The following is a 23580-nucleotide window of genomic DNA, read 5'->3' on the forward strand; positions in this document are numbered from 1 at the left end:
CCAAATGGAGTGAGCGCCTCAATGTCTACCTTTCAGGATACCAGGTTACACTGTAGAAAACGTAACTGTGATAAGTCATATGTGAATGCCTCTTATAGTTGAGCAAATCAAGACAACAAATACCCTGATATTGTCAGCTGCCTGTCTCAATCCTATTGCCTTCCCATCCCCCCAGCTCACCCCCAACCCCCCCCCCCCTTCAATATTTATCCCTCTGATGCCTCCCCCCTCCACATTCCAGATAAAACATTGACTCTCCAGCTCCTTGGATGCTGCCTGACCTGCTGTGCTTTTCCAGTGCCACACTTTATCGACTCTGACTCTCCAACATCTGCAGTCCTCACTTTCACCTCAATTCTCTTCAAGCTTAGTGTAACAGATTGCTCACAGCAACTTAGCCTGCTCCTGTAGATTGCCTTGTTAAGATCTTTAAAGGAATTATGTCTGATAATTAAAACAAAGTACCTATAAAAATTTTACATGGGTTCAAATCCCACCCAGACAATCATAGAACCCCCACAGTGTTGAAACAGGCCATTCAGTCCAATCAAAAAGCATTCAATCCACCTAGCCTGTCCATCCCTGGGCAATTTAGCATAGCTAATCCACCTAACCTGCATAGGTTTGGACAGTGGAAGAAACCCATGCACAAGGGAAGACTCAGGAAGACACGCAAGCAGTTACCCAAGACTGGAATTGAACCCAGGTCCCTAGCCCTGTGAGGCAGCAGTGCTAACCACTGAGCCACAATGCTGTCCCCAGCACTCTACATTAGTTCATAGTGACCATGAAACTATTGTCAATTATTGTAAAAAGAGACTGGTTTAGTAATATTCTTTAGGGAAGGAACAATGCCGTCGTTACTTAGTCTGGCCTTCATTTGAGGACAGACCCACAACTATGTACTTCACTGTTAACAGTTCAAGGGCAATAAGGGTTTGGGCAACAAATGGACTATCTTGCCAGTGACATCCCCACTCTATAGAAGAATACCTAAGAGAACACAATTCTATTTATTGCACAATTCAAATTAAAACACTTCACATTAAGATGGTTTACTCCCTTTGACAGATTGCAGTAGAGGGGTCCATGGCCCTCTCAAGTAAAATGAGTAAAAATAGATGAGAGAAACAAATAGATGGGTATTTATTCAGGGCATCTTCTCATTATACAAAATATTGAGGTTATGCCAGTGAGAATTCTTCAGTAAGGAAATGCTTTAGCAAATGCCTTAAAATATTCAAGCTGTAGACAAGGGAAGGCATGAAACCAGTTGGGAATTGTAGGGTCTGTTCTGAGGAAGGGTCACTGGACCCAAAACGTTAACTCTGATTTCTCTTCACAGATCTGCTGAGCGTTTCCAGCAATTTCTGTTTTAGTTCCTGTGGCACAGTGGCTCAGTGGTTAGCACTGCTGCCTCACAGCACCAACGTCCCAGGTTCAATTCCAGCCTTGGGTAACTGTGTGGGTTTTCTCCAGGTGCTCTGGTTTCCTCCTGCAGATCAGGTGAATTGGCCATGCTAAATTGCCCATAGTGTTAGGTGCAATAGCCAGAGGGAAATGGGTCTGGGTGGGTTACTCTTCGGAGGGTCGGTGTGGACTTGTTGGGCTGAAGGACCTGTTTCCACACTGTAGAGAATCTAATCTAACAGCATCCACAGTTCCTTCTGGAGTCATCTGTCGGACAAGCTCATTTTAAACAGATAATGATTACTGTCTGGTTGTTTGAAAAGTAATTATTTGGATTTGTGGCTGTATAACATTCAACAAAGATTGCTTGATCTCAGTACCACTGCATAGTGTGTGCAATATGCTTTTATTCTTGGATCTACTTCCTTATTTCTTGTATTGATTTAAGTAAGTTTACCATTAACAATATCTCTATTGCTTATCTCCCAAATAGTAAAGGCATGAATTTGCAGTTGAACGTGTGGGATGATTATTTAGTTTTTAGTACTTTAAGCAATGCCAGTACTCGCTATACCCAAACTCAGCACTAGCTTTTAAAGGGGCGTTCGGTAAGGGCAAGTAATACTGGTTTTGTCAATGACTGGCACGTACCATGAAAGAACATTAAAATAAAACAAGCCTGTACACTTACAGCATCGATGCAGTCATTATTCTCAATACAGAATATAAACCTTATGGGGAAACAATCATTTTAATTTTAAAATTGCTGAATGCAGGTTACCAGTGGTGAGGTGTCACTTGTAGGAGCTCATTTATCAATAGAAATTTGTTCTGTTTGTGAAATTGTTTAACAGTCTCATATTTAGAGCAGTTAGAATATAGGTGGCACCGTGGCTCGGTGGTTAGCACTGCTGCCTCACAGCACCCCAGGGTCCCACGTTCGATTCCAGCCTTGGGTGACTGTGGAGTTTGCACATTCTCCCAGTGTCTGTGTGGGTTTTCTCCGGTTTCAACCCACAGTCACAAAGATGTGCTGGTCAGGTGAATTGGCTATGCTAAATTGCCCCCCATAGTGTTAGCTGTATTAGTCAGAGAGAACTGGTCTGGGTGGGTTACTCTTCGGAGAGAATCGGTGTGGATTTGTAGGGCCGAAGGGTCTGTTTCCACACTGTAGGGAATCTAATCTGATATTAGGTAGCGAAGGGGAGTTAAGACAACAATCAGATCAGCCAAGATCTTATCGAGTAGAGCTGTATATTCAAAGGGTGAACGGTCTGCTCCTGTTTCTTAAGATTATATTGCATTCAACCCCAGTACTCTATCCTGTCCATATCATTCAACCATCTTTCAGCCTGCTGATTACTCTACGCTCAACTGCACATTATCATTCGCCTTACTTGCAGTTGTTTATTTTAAAGTATCCTCAAAGAATGCTATGGGAGTGATTAATTATGTCAGCACACATAAATGAGAGTGTTTTGCTGCAAATTCCTGATGGATGATACATTAAAAAATTACATTCAACCGAACCTCACAGGTGTAAAGAGCTGGTGAATCAACAAAACACGACAGAAATGTGGACTTTTATATTCCACTGAGAAATGAATGATTGCAGTTACCAAAACACATCGAGAAGTCCACATTCCCAATTAGTCTCCATATTAGGATGTCTGCATGAGCTTCAATGCGCCTTTCTCAATATTCCTGCAGTGGAATATAGTTAAGTAAGAAAAAAGTTGTCTCTCAATAGTATTTGCCGAACAGAATGAAGATGCATTGAAGCCCATAGAGAGAGCTAACATTTCGATACCTTGCTGTCTATGCTGAGACATCCTAGACGCAAGCCAGGCAGTGTTGCATATCCATGTATTCATTGTACATGACTAAAGAAACGACATAATTTAAAACATCTCTTTCTTGCACTCTGTTTAATATCACACTTATTCTGACTCTCATATGTGGCTCCAAAAGTAAGGGGAACGTCGAGATATTTCAAGGAATTCTTGATTAAATCTGTGAATCAATGTCTTTAGACATGTGAATTTTTTTGGCACAAACATAAATTTCATTCAATAGAAACTGGAGTCGAACTTCTTTTCTCTCTGACTGGGTTGAATTGAACTGGTAGACGAACTGTTCCCTGTCCATAGTTAAAAATCACACAACATCAGGTTATAGTCCAACAGGTTTAATTGGAAGCACACTAGCTTTCGGACAATCACCTGATGAAGGAGCATCGCTCCGAAAGCTAGTGTGCTTCCAATTAAACCTGTTGGACTATAACCTGGTGTTGTGTGATTTTTAACTTTGTACACCCAAGTCCAACATCGGCATCTCCAAATCATGTTCCCTGTCCGCTTGAGTTCAGGATCGTACTGGACTATTTCATTAATGTGGAGAGCTGCTGCCCTCTATTGATACAACCCCAAATAACAAGTGCTCATTGATTCCCATATCTAACAGCACATCGGTTGCTTTCTCCAACTCTTGACACTTACGAGTCATAGTCACAGCATGGAAACAGACCCTTCTGTCCAACCAGTCCATGCCGACTAGGTATCCCAACCCAATCTAGTCCCACCTGCCAACACCTGGCCCATTAACGTCCAAACCCTTCCTATTCATATACTCATCCAAATGCCTCTTAAATGTTGCAATTGTACCAGCCTCCACCACATCCTCTGGCAGCTCATTCCATACACGTACCACCCTCTGCGTGAAAAAGTTGCCCCTTAGGTCTCTTTTATATCTTTCCCCTCTCATCCTAAAGCTATGCCCTCCAGTTCTGGACTCCCCGACCCCAGGGAAAAGACTTTGTCTATTTATCCTATCCATGCCCCTCATAAGACCCCACTCAGTCTCCTCTGCTCACAAGAAAATGTCCTAGCCTGTCCAACCTCTCCCTATAACTCAGACCATTGAGTCCTGGCAACATCCTTGCAAATTCCTTCTGCACTCTTTCCAGTTTAACAACATCCTTCCAATAACAAGGTGACCAAAACTGAACAAAATTCTGCAAGTACGGCCTCGCCAAAGACTTGTACAACCATAACATAACTTCCCAACTTCTTTACGCAATGCCCTGAATGATGAAGGCCAGTGTGCCAAAAGCTTTCTATCTATTGTCTACCTGTGACACCACTTTCAGAGAACCATGTATCTGATATCCAAGGTACTTCTGCTCCACTACACTCCTTGAGGTCCTACCATTCACCATGATTTGATGTTCCAAAATTCAAGACCTCACACATATCTATCTTAAACTCCATTTGCCATTTCTCAGCCTACTTCCCCAGCTAATCAAGGTCCTGCTGCAATTTCTAATAACCTTCCTCACTGTCCACGATACCACCTATTTTAGTGTCATTTGCAAACTTACTAATCGTGCCTTATACATTCTCATCCAAATCATTGAGAAAGATAAGAAACAGCAATGAGACCAGCTCTGACCCCTGAGGCACTCTGCTAGTCACAGACCTCCAGTCCGACAATCATCTTTCCGCTATTATCCTCTGCTTGCTACCATCAAGCCAATTGTGTATCCAATTTGCCATCTCGTCCTGGATTCACTGTGATGTAACTTCCAGAGCAGCCGACCATGTTGAACCTTATCACAGGCCTCACTAAAATCTGGATCATTAATTATCGATTTAATTGAGCTCAAGTTTCCAAGTACAAAATCAAAACATTATGGAAGCTGGAAAGTCGAAATGAAATGGAAAAAAAGCTAGAAATATTCCATAGGTCAGGCAGCAGCAATGGTGGAAGCAAAAGAATTAATCTTTCAGAATGATCACCTTCTATTGGAGCTTGGAAAGGTTAGGTATATGATAGGTTTTGAGCACCTGAAAGGTGTGAAAGAACAAAATGGAAGAGGAAAGGAAATAGACCAGAGGACAGAAGAGCTTAAATGGGAAGGGTTCGGAAAAAACTTAGAAGGATATTTGCAGGTTTGGAGAGCTTGTGCAATAGGGAGCAGCTGATAGGCTGGGGCTATTTTCCCTGGAGCATCAGAAGCTGAGGGGTGATCATATGGAGGTTTATAAAATCATGAGGAGCATGGATAAGGTAAATAGTCAAGGTCTTTTCCACAGTTTAGGGAAGTCCAGAACTACAGGACATAGGTTTAAGGTGAGAGGGGAAAGATTTAAAAGGGACCTCAGGGATAACGTTTTGCATGCAGAAGATGGTGTACGTATAGAATGAGCTGTCTGAAGAAGTGATGGAGGTTGGTACAATTACAGCATTCAAAAGACGGTGTATAAATAGGAAGGATTTACTGGGTTATGGGCCAAATGCTGGCAAATGGGACTAGATTAATTTAGGATATTTGGTCAGCATAGACAAGTGGAATGAAGGGTTTGTATCCATGCTATTCATCCCTATGACTCTATGACAAAAGGCCCCAAGATGCAAGACCAGGAGGAGTGGATATGAGACATTTAAATATTGTTCAGGGGAGGTGTGAATGGCAGATTCTGAATATCTTCCGTCAGAACGCAACAGAATAGATGTAAGAGACAAACGAAAAAAACAGCAAAGCAACACAAATCAAAACAGAGGCAGAGGTCAAATTGTTAAACTCAATTTAAAAAAGCTAAAGAACTACAGATGCTGGAAACAAAAAAAGAAATTGCTTGAAAAACTCAACAGGTCTGGCAGCATCTGCGCGGAGAAAACAGAATTAATGCTTCAGGTCTAGTCACCCTTCTTTCGGATGTTTCTGTTCTGAGGAAGGGTCACCAGTCCTGAAACGTTAACTCTGCTTTTTTCTCCTCAGATGCTGCCAGACCTGCAGAGCTTTTCCAGCAATTTCTGTTTTTGTTAAACTCAATGTGTGGTTCTGAAGGCTGTAACAGTTTCAGTTGAAAATGAGATGCTGGTCCACATGCTAATCTTGAGCGTCTTTCAAAAACCATTGCCGGTCAAAGGTCAGTGTGGATCTAAGGCAAGGAACTAAAGTGATAGGCATTTCTACTCTGAACGTTTTCTCCTTGCTCTGCTACAGTGTTCCAATGATGCTCAAAATAAGTTTTGACTCAACATTTTACAGATGTCTGTGGGAGGGGGGGTCCTCCTTGAGTTTAACAACTTTTGAACATAACATCTGTCCTCATGTTGTTCCATTTTACTTTAATACTTTGACCTATTCAACCACTTCTCTCTTCTTTCCTTTTTTCCCATGTGGCAAGCAAGTATGCACACCTCCTCCGAACATATGTTTTGTTTCTTGTGCTGTTACCTCACACTTTCTCGTTGCACAATGAAATCTTTAATCTTTTCTGCTACCCCCACCGTCACTGACCACATCTGTGCTTCTCCACAAACCCTTTCCTTCTTCAGAGCATTCCTAATTATTCTCAGTTCCAATGAAGTGCCTCAGATGGGAAAATGGAAAGCTGGGTTGTCGAAGGAGTGGCAATTTCACGCAAATTATCACTCTTCCCCTTGCTTTTATATGCAAGCTAAGTGCTCCACATTTCTGATGGGTGATTCTGAAAGGGGCTCCTTCAGGAATATGGATCAGAGAGTCAGAGAGTCGGACAACACTGAAACAGATCTTTGAGTCCATGTTGATCACAATTCCACACTAAACTAGTCCCACTGACTTGCACTTCCAACCATTTCTTTTTCGTGTCCTTGTCCAAATATCTTTTAAAACATTGTAACTATGTCTGCATCCACCAATTCCTCTGAACATTCATTCTATATACGAACCACTCTTTGTGTAAAATATTTGCCCCCACGTCTTAGATTAGATTAGATTACATTACATTACATTACAGCGTGGAAACAGGCCCTTTGGCCCAACAAGTCCACACTGACCCGTCGAAGTGCAACCCACCCATGCCCCTACATTTACCCCTTATCTAACAATACGGGCAATTTAGCATGGCCAATTCACCAAGTCTTTTTTAAATCTTTCTCCTCTCACCTTAAAAATATGCCCTCTAGTCTTGCAATCACCTGCCCAAGGGAAAAGATACTTGCAAATTCACTTCATCTATACCCCTCAAGGATTTACAAGCCTCGATATTCTGACAGATTCTTTGTTGTACACAGCCTGGGTAAGGTCACGGATGCTCCTTTATCACAGTCGGCATATTCTGTAAGTTAAAGGTCCAGCATCACAGACAGCTCCTGTGAAAGAATAAGTATGTCAGGGTAAGTGTGAGATTAGTGTGCTGGAGGATAGGATGCCAGATGAGTGGGTGAGATAGGGTGCCAGGTGGGAAGGGGTATAGGTGCTGATTAAAATAGATACATTTGGAGAGTTCCAGACGTAAGGGAATCGTGCAACAGGTTCTTTAATTTCCCAGGCAGTTCGTTCAGAGTCTACTACAATAGGGACTCTGCATGATCTCCGTGCACAACTCAACATCTACATTGCAGAAACAATAGAAATAAAGCAAAGATTGGTGCCCTGCTCCAGGAAGAATGTTATTAAACTGGAATGGGTGCAAAAGAGATTTGCAAGCATGTTACTGAGACTGGACAATTTGAGTTATAAGGAGAGGCCGGATAGGCTGAGACTATTTTCCTGGAGCCTAGGACACTGAGGGATGACCTGACAGAGGCTTCTAAAATCATGAGGGACATAGATAAGGTGAATAACTGAGGTCTTTTCCCTAGGATGGGGGAGTTCAAAACTAGAGGGCAAAAGTTTAAGGTGTGAGGTAAAGATTTAAAAGGGACCCAAGGGGTAACATTATCACATGAAGGGTGATGCATATATGGAATGAACTGCCAGAGGGTACAGGTGAGTACAATTACAGCATTTGAAAGACATTCGGGCAGGTGCTTAGAGAGGCAAGGTTTAGAGGGATATGGGCCAAACACACCGCAAATGCGACTAGTTCAGTTAAGGAAACCCCGACAGCATGGACAGGTTGGGCCGAAGGGCCTGTTTCCGCACTGTCTGACTGTAGAAGAACTGCAGATACTGGAGATGTGAAACAATCAAAATCAGAAATTGTTGGAGAGACTGAGCAAAGTCTGGCAGCATCTGTGAAGAGAAAGCAGCATTTAACATTTCAGGTCCAGATCTGTAGGAGAGTCACCAGACTCAAAACATTGACTGTGTTTCTCTCTCTCCACAAATGCCACCAGACCTGCTGAGTTTCTGCAGAAACAATTTTTGTTTGCTGCAGAAACAATGGTCTGGTCCTCCGAGAATCCGAGCAGTTGATTCTGTTTTCCTTTTTTCCAGTTGCTGTCCAATCTCCTCCATATGTATGGCATTTCTATTTTCATTTTGCTGTCATGTGGAATCCAAGCTGAATACCCTGTATTAAGTGACGAGCAAACTACTACAATGATGAAATTCTCAGGGAAAATTACAGCACATGGTTAGGCTATTTCTGTTGGAATGCCTGCACTGGCTCTTTGTAAAGGAGGCCATCAGTCAAAATGAGTGGCGCTGGAAAAGCTCAGCCGGTCAGGCAACATCTGAGGAGCAGGAGAGTCGACGTTTCGAACATAAGCCTTTTATCAAGAATGACGAACAGCTTATGTCTGAAACGCCGATTCTCCTGCTCCTCAGATGCTGCCCCGACCTGCTGTGCTTTTCCAGCACCATACTCTTCGACATCTGATCTCCAGCATCTGCAGTCCTCACTTTCTCCTCTTTATAAAGGAACTCTGCTTCACCCCAAATACCAATTTTTACTCTAGAAGTTCCACGTTTCCAAATACTAGGCAACTACCTTTAAAAACAAAATAATGGTAATAATTTCCATCAAACATTTGAATAAGAATGAAATTCCCTGACACAGGTAAAGGAAATTGGAAAAATATTGTCTCATAGGGTCCACAGTGATCATAAGATATTCAAAGTTTGTGAGAAGATTTGTAGCTCAGGTGCTCGTTGCTGTGGTTCTGTTCGCCGAGCTGGAAGTTTTTGTTGTAAACGTTTCGTCCCCTGTCTAGGTGACATCCTCAGTGCTTGGGAGCCTCCTGTGAAGCGCTTCTGTGGTGTTTCCTCCGGCATTTATAGTGGCCTGTCCCTGCCGCTTCCGGTTGTCAGTTTCAGCTGTCCGCTGTAGTGGCCGGTATATTGGGTCCAGGTCTATGTGTTTGTTGATGGAGTTTGTGGATGAGTGCCATGCTTCTAGGAATTCCCTGGCTGTTCTTTGTTTCGCTTGCCCTATAATGGTCATGTTGTCCCAGTCAAATTCATGTTGCTTGTCATCTGCGTGTGGCTACTAGGGATAGCTGGTCGTGTCGTTTCGTGGCTAGTTGATGTTCGTGGATGCGGATTGTTAGCTGTCTTCCTGTTTGTCCTATATAGTGTTTTGTGCAGTCCTTGCATGGGATTTTGTACACTACATTAGTTTTGCTCATGCTGGGTATCGAGTCCTTCGTTTTGGTGAGTTGTTGTCTGAGTGTGGCTGTTGGTTTGAGTGCTGTTATAAGTCCTAGTGGTCACAGTAGTCTGGCTGTCATTTCAGAGATGTTCTTGATGTATGGTAGTGTGGCTAGTCCTTTGGGTTGCGGCATGTCCTCGTTCTGTTGTCTTTCCCTTAGGCATCTGTTGATGAAATTGCGACGATATCCGTTTTTTGCGAATACCTTGTACAGGTGTTCCTCTTCCTCTTTTTGCAGTTCGAGTGTGCTGCAGTGTGTTGTGGCCCTTTTGAATAATGTCTTGATGCAACTTCGTTTGTGTGTATTGGGGTGGTTGCTTTCATAGTTCAGGACTTGGTCTGTGTGTGTGGCTTTCCTGTGTACCTTAGTGGTGAATTCTCCGTTTGGTGTTCTCTGTACCATCACGTCTAGGAATGGGAGTTGGTTGTCCTTTACTTCCTCTCTAGTGAATCGGATTCCTGTGAGTGTGGCGTTGATGATCTGGTGTGTATTCTCTATTTCCGTGTTTTTAATGATTACAAAGGTGTCATCAACGTATCTGACCCAGAGTTTGGATTGAATTTGTGGTAAGACTGTTTGTTCTAACCTTTGCATTACCGCTTCTGCTATGAGTCCCGAGATCGGTGAGCCCATGGTGTTCCGTTGATTTGTTCGTATATCTGGTTGTTGAATGTGAAGTGTGTTGTGAGGCACAAGTCCAGTAGTTTAAGTATGCCGTCATTGTTGATGGGTTCAACGTCCTGTTGTCTGTTATGTCTGTTCAGCAGGTTGGCTATTGTTTCTCTGGCTAGGGCTTTGTCAATAGACGTGAACAGTGCCGTTACGTCGAATGAGACCATGGTTTCTTCCTTGTCTATGTGTATATTTCTGATGATGTCCAAGAATTCCTGTGTTGATTGTATAGAGTGTCTGGATCCGCTGATCAGGTGTTTCAGTTTCTGCTGTAGTTCTTTAGCCAGTTTGTATGATGGTGTCCCTGGTAGTGATACTATGGGTCTGAGTGGGATGTCTGGTTTGTGCACTTTAGGTAGTCCATAGAATCTGGGGGTGTTGTTGCTTTCAGGTTTCATTCTTTGTAGGTCCGACCTGGTTATCTGTCCGTTTTTTTGTAGGTTCCTCAGTGTGTTGTTTATCCTATTGGTGAGCTGTGGGGTGGGGTCAAACTCCCTCTTTTGGTAGGTGTTGGTATCTGCAAGTAGTTGTTGTGCTTTTTGGATATACTCTGCTTTGTCCAGGATGACCGTCATTCTGCCTAGTATCCCTAGTAGCCACACACGCAGACGACAAGCAACATGAATTTGACTGGGACAACACTCCCATTATAGGGCAAGTGAAACAAAGAACAGCCAGGGAGTTCCTAGAAGCTTGGCACTCATCCACAAACTCCATCAACAAACACATCGACCTGGACCCAATATACCGGCCACTAAGCGGACAGCTGAAACTGACAACCGGAAGCGGCAGGGACAGGCCATTATAAATGCCGGAGGAAACACCACAGAAGTGCTTCACAGGAGGCTCCCAAGCACTGAGGATGTCACCTAGACAGGGTACGAAACGTTTGCAACAAAAACTTCCAGCTTGGCGAACAGAACCACAGCATCATAAGATATTATTTTCACCCCAAACATTTCACTAAGTTGGATTATTCATTGCAATTTTAGCACAGATCACATGTTGGAAAACCCTTCAGAATTTGGCACACATTCTGATATGAGGCAGCCAAATTATGATGTTAAACTTTTTGTCTCTATACTATTGGTGTAGTAGGAATCTGTTAGTGTCGTTAAACCAAAAGGATTGTTCTGGAATTTCCAGCATTTAAACAGCAATCTCCTGGACAATGTTGTTAGCAAACTGGGGAAAATCATTCAGGACATTAAAAACAATCTGTCTTTTGACACAAATCCTTTGGAAGCTTTTTGTAGTTAGCTCAGTTTCCTATGTTCCATCCTCTATAAACTTTAACTCATTTGAAGTTCATAGTATCCTTACTCTGTGGAAACAGGCCATTCAGTCCATAGAAGATCATCCTTCCCAAATCCACCCCATCCCTGTAACCCTGCATTTACCATGCCGAATCCGCCTAGCCTGTACAACCCTGGACACTGGGGCAATTTACCATGGGCAATCCACCGAATCTGCATGTTTTTGGACTGTGGGAAGAAACCAGAACACCTGGTAAATCCACGCAAACCTGGGGGGAATATGCAAACTGCACACAGTCGGTTGCCTGAGAGTGGAATCAAACCTGGGTCCCTGGTGCTGTCAGGTCACAGTGCTGACCATTGAGCCACTGTACCACCCAGAACTCAGCGCTGTAAGCTTGAGCTCATTTAAATCTCTGCTGACCTTACCTCAAGCTATGCTAATTCCTTCTCACTTATTACTACTTGGCCCACTGATCTGCTGATTGGCTCCTGGCCCAACAGTACATTTTTAGAATTTTTATCCCTGTGGTAAATCCCCCATGGACTGGACCACTCCCTAACTCTGTTCACTTCCTCCAGTTCTGCTATTATGCAAGAACTCTGTGTTCCTCCGATTCTAAGGCTCTTATTTATCTCACGTATCCTTGGGTATCTCACATGCACATGCCCTGTCTGTTCAACTGCTTAGGCCTAAGCTACAGATTTCCTGCTCTCAATCTCCCTGTCATCACTTCCTTCTCAAAGGGGCTCCCTAAATTCTACCTTGCTGACTAAATATTAACAGCCAAGTTAATAATTCTTTGCCTCAGTCTAAATCATTTTGTCTGAAAATGCTATTTTGAAGACACTAATTAAATGCAAGTTATTGCTGTTTCGATCTAGAAACAAGGTAATCAATATGAGGAGATGTAGCACATTATCCTCTCTGTTCAAAACGAGATTCAAATAACAATTCCTAACCAGCCAAGCTATAACCCTCACTTCCACTAGAATTCTGGCCTGAGGAATTGCTTCACTGCATCACTGAATCCCCAAAGCCCATTGTTTGAGCTGTGGCAGCTTCTACGCATTCCCTGTTCCTAAGGACTACTGGATCAGGTTGCCCACTGGAGCAAGCAGCCACACTGTTTGAAAATTGTTAAGTAAAAGTGAAAGAAGCGTGAAATTCTCAGCAGCTCAGCACCATCCACAGAGAGAAAAAGGAGTTAGTCCCGTTTACCTTGTGGGCTCCGATCTTTCCTTGTGTCTTCACTTGGATCTGGGAATGAGAATAAGAGCCAGACCTCAAGTCAGACGTTTCAAGCCACAAGAGAAAGCTCTGTTGTTCAGTACTGGGCACTGCAAGGATATACAGAAATGGTCACTTGGAGTGCGAATCCAAGAACTTGCTGGTCAGCCTAAAAGAGGTTGAATATGTGGTTAACTTGCAAAAACCAGGGTCTGCATTGTGTAGAGTGAGCGTAATTAAGAGATGATCTAATTGCGTCGTTGAGGATGATATAAAAGGAATGATGGAGGAGCTAGGGTGAAACAATTGAGCACAACCTGAAAATTCGATTGAGGTTGCTCAGTGTCAAATCAGGAAACACTGCTTCGTACAAATGGTACCGAACGAACGTAGATCAGATGAGGTGATTGGAACAGTTCAATAATGAGAGTGTTAGATTATTAGGCAAGAGATTAAGGGCAGCAAAACCAAAGTGGATAGATGGACCAAAAGTATAGATCAGTCAAGTTGTAATTGAATGGCAGAAAAGACCTGAGGAATTGAATGACATCCTTCTCCAATTCTTACGTTTTAGTTGGATCAGGTCTCGCACATGGAACATTGAACTTCTGCCCAGCAATTACGGTAAAGTCTTGCTCGAAGCAGTGGCTGAGCTATTACATTTCGATCTCATTTAGGGGAATATTGCACGTGTTCAAATAGAATTAGAATACACTTTATTGCTCTGTGTACTCGAGGGTGGAAGTACAAGTACTCGGTGAAAGGTTTACAATGTCATCCTATATGGCGCCATCTTAAGTAGAACAGACCTAGGTACAGATCTTCAATAAAACATACAGATATAAAGAGAAAAAGAAAGGAAAAAACTTACATGACGAGACAATTGGTATCACCGCTCCATACCCCACGCCATTGGCCCTCCCCACTCCATATCCCAGCCTATTGGCTGTCCCCACTCCATACCCCACCACATTGGCCGACCCCACTCCATACCCCAGCCCATTGGCCCTCCCCACTCCATACCCCACCCCATTGGCCGTCCACACTCCATGCCCCACGCCATTGGCTGTCCCCACTCCATACCCCAGTCCATTGGCCGTCCCCACTCCATACCCCACCACATTGGCCGTCCCCACTCCATACCCCACCCCAATGGCCGTCCCCACTCCATACCCCACCATATTGGCCGTCCCCACTCCATACCCCATCACATTGGCCGTCCCCACCCCATACCCCAGCCCATTTGCGCTCCCCACTCTATACCCCACACCATTGGCCGTCCCCACTCCATACCCCACCCCATTGGCCCTCCCCACTCCTTATCCACCCCATTGACCCTCCCCACTCCATATCCCAGCCCACTGGCCCTCCCCACTCCATACCCCAGCCCACCGGGCCTTCCCACTCCAGCCCACTGGCCGTCCCCACTGCATTCTCCAGCCACTGAACCCCCCACACCTCCCCCCATTCTGCTCCAGCCTCCAGCCCACTCCACCTCTGGAGAAAACACCAAGAGGGGTAAAAGGGGAAAGAAAGAGAAGACAATGGGAAATAACCAGAAGGAGCGGAGGAGCTCAGGTTGGACTGTCATACTCTGCTGCCACCTTGATCAGATACAAAGAGTGTGGTGCTGGAAAAGCACACCAGCTGATTGGACAGCACCCGAGGAGCAGGAGAGTCGTGTTTCTAGCCCTGATGAAGGGCCCTCATTCCTGTTGAAGGTCTTATGCACGAAACAGCGATTCTCCAGCTCCTGTGATGCTGCCTGACCAGCTGTGCTTTTCAAACACCACACTCTTCGACTCTGATCTCCAGCATCTGCAGTGCTCACTTTCTCCACCTTGACCAGATACCACGATTAAATGGTCATCAATTTGTCTTCGATCATCTCGGAACAAAGCTTTTATTCTTATGTTATTTTTCTGTTGCTCATCTTTCCATTTTTGGTGAGCAGTTTGCAGTGTGGTGGCGTTGGTGCACATTGTTATCTGACTCTGAGCCGTTTGCACGCTGATCTCTCGCTCAGTAGGTTTTGTGTGTTCAAGCCACACACCTCAGCCTTGAGGACTAACTCTAGGCTAACATATCAATGCTATCAGAGATACTGACTCTCAGGTTAAACAAGGCCCTCCCTCCTCTCCCACATGGACATTAACAATTACATAACAGTACTTGGAAGTTAGAGCTGGAGTATTTTCCCTTGCATCCCGGTCAATGTTAATTCCCTATCAGGCCCAGATACAAGTCCAATCTGCCCCAGATGTAGTTAATAACATCTCTGAACAGGATGATTAGAAAATCGTTATCCCTTGGATTAATTGGAGGAAAGGAGCCATTGACTTTTGGATGTCCTGCAGCTACAACAGGCATTATATATGATATATAAATTATAAAGAATATATATGCACAGAAGTCCTTTCCTATTATTGTTGAGCAAGTGAACACCAAGCGAGCATTCCTCATAAGTACCTTCACCGCTCTATGTCCATCTCAGTTTAGTCCACGTACATCAAATAACATCAGATACATACACGACATTTTCACAACACTATGGGAATTAAGACAAAAGTCCCTGCCATTCACTCCCTCACCCATCAGTCGGCTGAGGAATGATTTGAATATCGTAACTGACAAAACTCCCAGAGAAGTGAAACAGAAAACTATAAACCACATTAAGTTTATTTTGGCAACCAGCAATTCAAAGGACACACAGCCTCTGCATTCCAAAGTTTGTTCCGTGAACATTTAAAGCCCCGATCCAATGTGGAGCAGCAATCATTGGCGGGCTGTCAGTCAGCTGGAATGATGCTCTTCCTCGATGCTGTGCTGCATTTCTTACTGCGTGTTTTGAGCCCAGCATCTCCCAGAAATGGCAAGCACAGCATTGCAACATCGGGAGTGGGGTTTGGGGAGAGAGGAAACATCACCTTTTCACAGTGCAGGCTCCCATATGGTCCCAGTGATGATGCTGGTAGTTAGGTGAGTCAATGAGTGACTGAATGAAAGCATGTGATAGGGTGGGGAGATGGAAGAAGCAAATGAGTAATGAGCAGGCTGCCAAGTGGGTCAGGATGCATTCGGGTCACATGGACGTACTAGACAGGTTGGGGGCTAATTAATTTGGGTTAGGAATGTAGTCTGGAGGTGAAGGTAGTCAGATCAGGTTGAAGGGGGTCATCAAAATGATCATGGGTGTGGATTTGAGGGTGGGTGGGTTGGGTGGGGTTAGGGGTATTTTGTTGGGGAAAGTCAGATAGGCCCAGTGTGGGAAGCAGTGTGACCGATTGCAGTTCTGTAGTTCCCCAGGAGTTAGAGTAGGCTTTAACCTGTCTGAAATTGCCTGGGTAATTATCCAGAAAAATATTTCACAACATCAAGGCAGCATTTTACTGAGTGTACCATCAAAGAGCCTGAGCAAAGTTGGAGTCAAGAGAAATCTGGGAGAAATCTATCCTTTCATTGGCTTATCGAGCAAAAGGGAAGACAGGTACTGCTGCTTGAGATCAATCATCTCAATTCCAGGACAACTCTGCAGGAGTTCCTTTGGGTAGTGTCCTAGGCCCAACCATCTTCAGCTGCTTCATCAACAACCTTCCCTCCATCATAAGATCAGAAGTGGGGATATTCACTGCTGATTGCACAATGTTCAGCACCATTCGCAACTCCGCAGATACTGAAGCAGTCCTGTCCAAATGCAACAAGATCTGGACAATCTTGTTATGGACTAGGCCAGACCACTCAAAACACTCTTAAGCAGGCAGCCCAGACCATAACTTTGCAATTTGTTTCGAGAAGTGTACAGAGAAAATTATCCAGATTAAGTTAGCGAGGTTGACTACCAGGTTTAAAAGAGACAAACAAATTTTTTCACAAAATTACACAATGAAACACAAAGAACAGAAATAAGAACCCCTACAGAACTCAATCTGTCCAAACCAGACTGAATTATGTTGTTCCGAATATGCACAACAGTCCCAATTAGCAAATCCTCTTGAAAAACAATATAAATGAAACAGATGCTTACAGGTTGAAGTTAGAGGGGCTGAAGGAGAGAGAGTTTGTTTTCACACAGTTTACTGTTGAACTCCCAACCAGTTCGGGTTTGAACTAAACTGCTCAACTAGAGAGTTGACCACTCCCCTTTCATTCTACAGGTCACTTCTAAAACATGACCACTTTGGCCTGAAGTCTCATCTGTTTACATATAAACAAAACGCCTCTCAAAATCCTTTTCATCTCTGTACCAAACCAGTCTGATTGGAGCCAGGCCTGGTTTATTACCGCTGTGAAAATACTCAAAGACAGAGTATTCTTGAACCAAGAAACAGCTTTTAGGAAAAAAAAGGACTAGCTTTCTGACAATATCTAGGCTTGGACTTATAAGGGCAAATGACATTCCATCATCCAAGTGCAATGCCTATCTCAAACAAGAGTGGGTGGCACAGTGGCACAGTAGTTAGCACTGCTGCCTCACAGCACCAGGGTCCCAGGTTCGATTCCAGCCTCAGGTGACTGTGTGGAGTTTACACGTTCTCCCAGTGTCTGCGTGGGTTTCCTCCGGGTGCTCTGGCTTCCTCCCACAGTCCAAAGATGTGCAGGTCAGGTGAATTGGCCGTACTAAATTGCCCATAGTGTTAGGTACATTAGTCAGAGGGAAGTGGGTCTGGGTGGGTTACTCTTCGGAGCGTCGGTGTGGACTTGTTGGGCCGAAGGGCCCGTTTCCACACTGTAGAGAATCTAATCTAATCTAATCATATCAATTTAAAACTCGGTGATATCGCCATCATCTAGTCCATCATTATCAACTTCCTGAAGGTTTGCATTGACCAAAAACTGAATTCGATGAGACATGCAAATACTATGGAAACAAGAGCAAGAACCTCTGTGATAAGTATCTCACCTCCAGGAGTGTTACAGAATACCTGCTTGGATGAGTGTAGTTCCAATAACACTCAAAAACCTCACACCATCCAGGTAAACGCACCTGCTTGATTGGCACCTCACCTTACACTTTCCCTAAACCATTGATGCATAATGGTGTGCACCATTAACAAGATGTTCTGATGCAGCTTGCCTAGGCCCCTTTGACATCACCTTCCAAACTGGCCTTGGAAGGGGTGTAGGAATGGGGTGGTGGGATGCTCTTTGGAAGGTCGGTGTTGGGCCAATTGGCTTGTTTCTATGCTGTAGGGACTCTATGGATAAATTTCCAAGAATGGCAATGATACAAACTCTTAAAACCACAAGCTAATCACTTGGATTATTATCCCAAAATGCTTCTCTTCCCACAAGCCAGAACCTGACCAACAAGACAAACATTAGTGGTGGAAGTTAGATAATAGGTTGAAGATAGAAAGAGAGAAAGCTGGAAAGCCATGTGGCTGTTGTTAAGGATTAGGCCAGACCAATCAAAACATTCTTAAGCAGGCAGTCCAGACCATAACTTTGCAAATTGTTTCGGTAAGTGTACAGTTAAAATTACCTGGAGTAAGTTAGCGAAGTTGACTACCAGGTTTTAAAGCAGACAAAAATTTATTCACAAAATTACACAATGAAACATGAAGAACAGAATAAAAGACCCTGACAGAACTCAGGCTATTCAAACTAGACTTAATTATGCTGTTCTGAATATACACAACAGTCCCACTAAGCAAACCCCCTGAAAACACAGCTTTTAAAAAACGGAACAGATGCTTACAGGTTGAAGTTAAAAGGGGAGAAAGGAGAGAACCTGTTCACACAGTCCACTGCTGAGTTCCCAATTAGTTCTGAACTGAAAGAGGATTGATGAGGGCAGAGCAGTAGACATGATCTATATGGACTTCAGTGAGGCGTTCAACAAGGTTCCCCATTGGAGACTGGTTAGCAAGGTTAGATCTCATGGATTACAGGAAAAGCAAGCCATTTGGATGCAATACTGGCTCGAAGATAGAAGACAGAGGGTGGTGGTGGAGGGTTGTTTTTCAGATTGGAGGCCTGTGACCAGTGGACTGCCACAAAGATCGGTGCTGGGTCCACTACTTTTCGTCATTTATATAAATGCTTTGGTTGTGTGCAGAAGAAGTATAGTTGGTAAGTTTGCAGATGACACCAAAATTGGAGGTGTACTGCACAGTGAAGAATGTGATCTTGATCAGTTGGGCCAATGGGCTGAGGAGTGGCAGATAGAGTTTAATTTAGATAAATGTGAGGTGCTGCATATTGGGAAAGCAAATCTTAGCAGGACTATACATTTAATGGTAAGGTTCTAGGGAGTGTTGCTGATCAGAGATCTTGGAGTGCTGGTTCATAGCTCCTTGCAAGTACAGTCACAGGTAGATAGGATAGTGAAGAAGGCATTTGGTATGCTTTCCTTCATTGGTCAGAGTATTGAGTACAGGAGTTGGGAGGTCATGTTGTAGCTGTACATGACATTGGTTAGGCCATTTTTGGGATATTGCATGCAATTCTGGCCCCCTTCCTATTGGAAGGGTGCTGTGAAACTTGAATGGGGTTAGAAAGGATTTACAAGGATGTTGCTAGGGTTGGAGGGTTTGAGCTATAGGAAGAGGTTGAATTGGCTGGGACTAGATTGGGTTGGGATATCTGGCTGGATGGACGAGTTGGACTGAAAGGTCTGTTTCTGTGCTGGACATCTCTATGACTCTGTGACTCTATGAACTGCTCAGCTGACCACTCCTGTTCCATTATACAGGTCACTTCTAAAACATGACCATTTTGGCCTGAAGTCTAATCTGTTTAAATTTAAACAAAAGGCTTCACAAACCTTGTTAGTAGTCTAAACACATGTATATATTATGCCAACTGTAAACATGCACAACCACATGCAAATTCATGCCGCGGTACACTCGCCATCGAACGCCTCCGTATCTTATTTGAATCTCGATAATGTGTCGGCAATCTCATTTTCGTGACTGGCCACATGCACAACTGTCACATTGAATGGCTGCAACAACAAGCTCCATCTGAACAGTCTGGTATTTTTGTCCTTAAATTTTTCCACAAATGTCAGTGGGTTCTGATCAGTGTATACGATTGCCTCAGATGCATTGCTGGTAGTATAAACACTGAAATGTTGTCATGCCAACACCAAGCTTAAAGTCTCTTTCTCCACCGTTGGATATTTCTGTTGATGAACGTTCAACTTCCTGAAAACATTCCCGACGGATCTTTCTATTTCCTCATCATGCTTCTGCAGGACAAATGCACCAACACCCATATCACTGGCCGTTTGAAAGTCTTCATGTAATCCAGTGTGGCTAATACCGGGACAGTGGTTAACACAGTGTTTAGGTTGTCAAATGTCTTTTGTCCACTGAAACTTCTTGCCCTTTTTTAACAATTCGGTGAATGGAGCAGCCAAACTGCTAAAGTTTGGCACAAACCTCCAATAACATCCACTCAATCCCAGGAACCGTAGTACTGGGTTTTTCATTGACAGTGTGGGAAACTCCCCAATTACTCTTGTTTTCGCATCCCATGAGGCCATTTGTCCATGTCCAATAACATGGCCCAGGAAGGTGACTTGGGCTTTGGCAAATTCACTTTTAGCTTGGTTTAGCACCAAGCCTGCCTTCTGAAGTTGATCGAGCAAGTCTGATAAATGCTGTAAATGTTTCTTCCACGAGTGACTAAAAATCACCAGGTCATCAATATACACCACACAGTTGGGTAATCCGGCAATGACCTTATCAGTCAGACTCTGAAATGTGACTGGAGCATTTTTCATACCAAATGGCATGACTTTGAACTGATATGGTCCATTTGGTGTTATGAAAGCCGAAATTGCCTTTGCTCTGTCTGACAGAGGTACTTGCCAGTCGCCTCTGAGCAAGTCCAACCTAGAAATATAATTTGCTTGTTCCAATTTTTTGAAATGGTCCTCCGTGGAATTGGATATGCATCAGTCTTTGTAACGGCATTGACTTTGCCATAGTCCACGCGTAATCATTGGGTACCATCTGATTTTGGCACCATGACTAAGGGTGAGCTCCAGTCACTGTAACTCACTTAGATTATGCCATCTTGGAGCATGCGCTCCATCTCCTATGCCAACTTTAGAGGGTTATGCCTATAAGGATGTTGCTTAATTGGAGTAGCATCTCGTATCTCCATATCATGCACAATTATGTTAGTATTTCCCAGTTTAATTCAACACATCTCCCCATGTGATAGTAATAATTCTTTCAGATCATTTTGATTTTCTTGTGGAAGGTAACTCAATAACTTATCCCAATTTTTGACAACTTCCTCATTGTTCAATTTGATTTGAGGAATGTCCAATTCAGAATCCTCTGAACTTGGTTCTTCCTTCTGTGCTGTAATCATTAACCCATTCTCCTCTTGCTTTCCTTTCCCATCAAAATACTTTTTGAGCATATTCACATGACACACTCTGAGAGAGTTCTTCCCGTCTGGAGTCCTTATCAAGTAGTTCACCTCACTCAATTTCCTCTCGATTTGATAAGGTCCACTAAACCTTGCTTTTAAAGGTTCGCCTGTTACTGGAAGTAACACCAATATCTTATCCCCAATTGCAAATTTGCGAATTTGTGATTTCTTATGCGCTTCCTATTTCATTGTATACGGATACTTTTAAATGCTGTTGAGCCAACTCTCCAGCTCTATTTAATCATTCACTAAAATTTGACACATAATCCAAATGGGTGGCCTCTGAACTCGGACTTATTAATTTCTCCTTAATCAATTTTAACGGTCCTTTTACTATATGTCCAAAAATTAATTCAAATGGACTGAATTTGCTTGATCCATTCAATCTATCTCTAATCGCAACAAGTACAAGTGGAATTCCCTGATCCCAATCATCTGGATAATTCTGCCCATAAACCCTCAACATGGTCTTCAGTGTTTGATGCCATCTCTCTAGCACTCCCTTCGATTCTGGATGGTACGCAGTAGATTTGAATTGTTTTATTCACAAGTTATCCATAACCTCCTTGAATAATTTGGGTGTGAAGTTTGATATTTGATCTGACTGAATCTCTATTGATAGTCCGTATCTAGTTAAAACATTTAAGTAATTCTTCTTCAATCGTTTCAGCTGTGATTTGCATAATGGGGTTGCCTCTAGAAATCTTGCCGACACATCCATTATTGTTAATGCTTATTCCCATTTTTCGTTTGAAGTAGGGGACCTACACAATAAATAAACACTCTTGTGAAAGGTTCCTCAAATGCTGGAATAGGTATTAAAGGTGCAGGTTTTATTACTGCCTGTGGTTTTCCAATTAGCTGACATGTGTGACGTGTCTGGCAAAATTCAACTACATTCTTGTGTAGTTCAGGCCAGTAAACATGTCTATGAATTTTTGCCTGTGTTTTCCTCACCCCTAAATGACCTCCAAGTGGTAGCTCATGCACCACGTGCAGCACCTCCTTTCTATACCCACTGGCAAAACAATTTGTTGAATCTCTGCCCATTTCTCATCTGTTTGAATGTGTGATGGTTTCCATTTCCTCATTAAGACGCCATTTGTTAAGTAATAACACACAGGGATGCATTCACTCTCCCTCTCTCTATATGCCTTTTGACATAACTGTTTTAATGTCTCATCTTTCTGCTGTAACTCAATAAACAAAGATACCTGTATGCTCATCTATTTGCTTCTGCTCTGTCCCACTTATCTGATCAAGAAAAGTCTCGGATAAAGCTGTGCTAACTTCCCTATCTGTGCCTTTTGAACTCTCTTGCTTCAACTCGTGCCTGTGTGATCTTGTGATCACAAAATCTGGAAAAGATTCCTGCATAAACATCCTTCATTTCTACAGTTGCCTGCATCTCCACTGGCTTTTCAACTAGAGTAGGCAGCATGCCTACCGGTAAATCATCTATATCACTTGGAAGGACAAATTGTATTCCTGGAGCTGAGAGTTTGTCCAATACTCCTACCACAAATTCTCCACTCTTCTCTGGACTCTCTAGCCTCACTTTACATAATTGTGCACATTTTGTCTCATCTTGTATTCCTGTTAACACTATCTTTTCTGGCAATAGTCCCTCAGAAGTACATATCTGTTCATCCTTCAGCATCACAGACTGAGAGGATCCTGTGTCCCTTAATATTGTAACCTCTTTAACTACGGCTCCTGCCCTATGTGAATAAACTTTACCCTTGCATGTATATTTTTTAAGCGGATCTGGCATTTCCTCCTTAATTCAACCTCTGACCATCTTGTACACTCTGAGGTAGTTGTCAAACTTCCCTTGTGCTTTTTGTTACTGGTCCAACAAAACTCCCAGGCTTGTCTGGCTTTCTCCTAGCCCACTAACACTGTGATGTTGTGTGGTCCACTTTATTACAATGAAAACACCGGAGCTTTTTAACTTCTTTGTCCCCCTCAAGGGTTTATTTTTTACAGTGTGGTAAGTTATCTTTATCATCTTCACTGAGATCTACCTTTCCCTTTCCACATGAGGATTTCTCTTTGCCCCAGTTTCTATCCCTCATGGACTGAAATTGATTCTGGCAGCCAGACTGAGTTTTATGGACCAGCTCATAATCATCAGCCACTTCAGCTGCTAACCTTGCTGCTTTAACTCTCTGCTCTTCCACATGAGTTTGCACTACTTCAGGCAATGAATTTTTGAATTCCTCCAAAATAATTACCTCTCTAAGGGCATCA

The sequence above is a fragment of the Chiloscyllium plagiosum genome, unplaced genomic scaffold (genome assembly GCF_037043375.1).
Source record: "Chiloscyllium plagiosum isolate Xiang-an unplaced genomic scaffold, Cpla_swu_hap1 HiC_scaffold_9, whole genome shotgun sequence".
NCBI lineage: Eukaryota > Metazoa > Chordata > Chondrichthyes > Orectolobiformes > Hemiscylliidae > Chiloscyllium > Chiloscyllium plagiosum.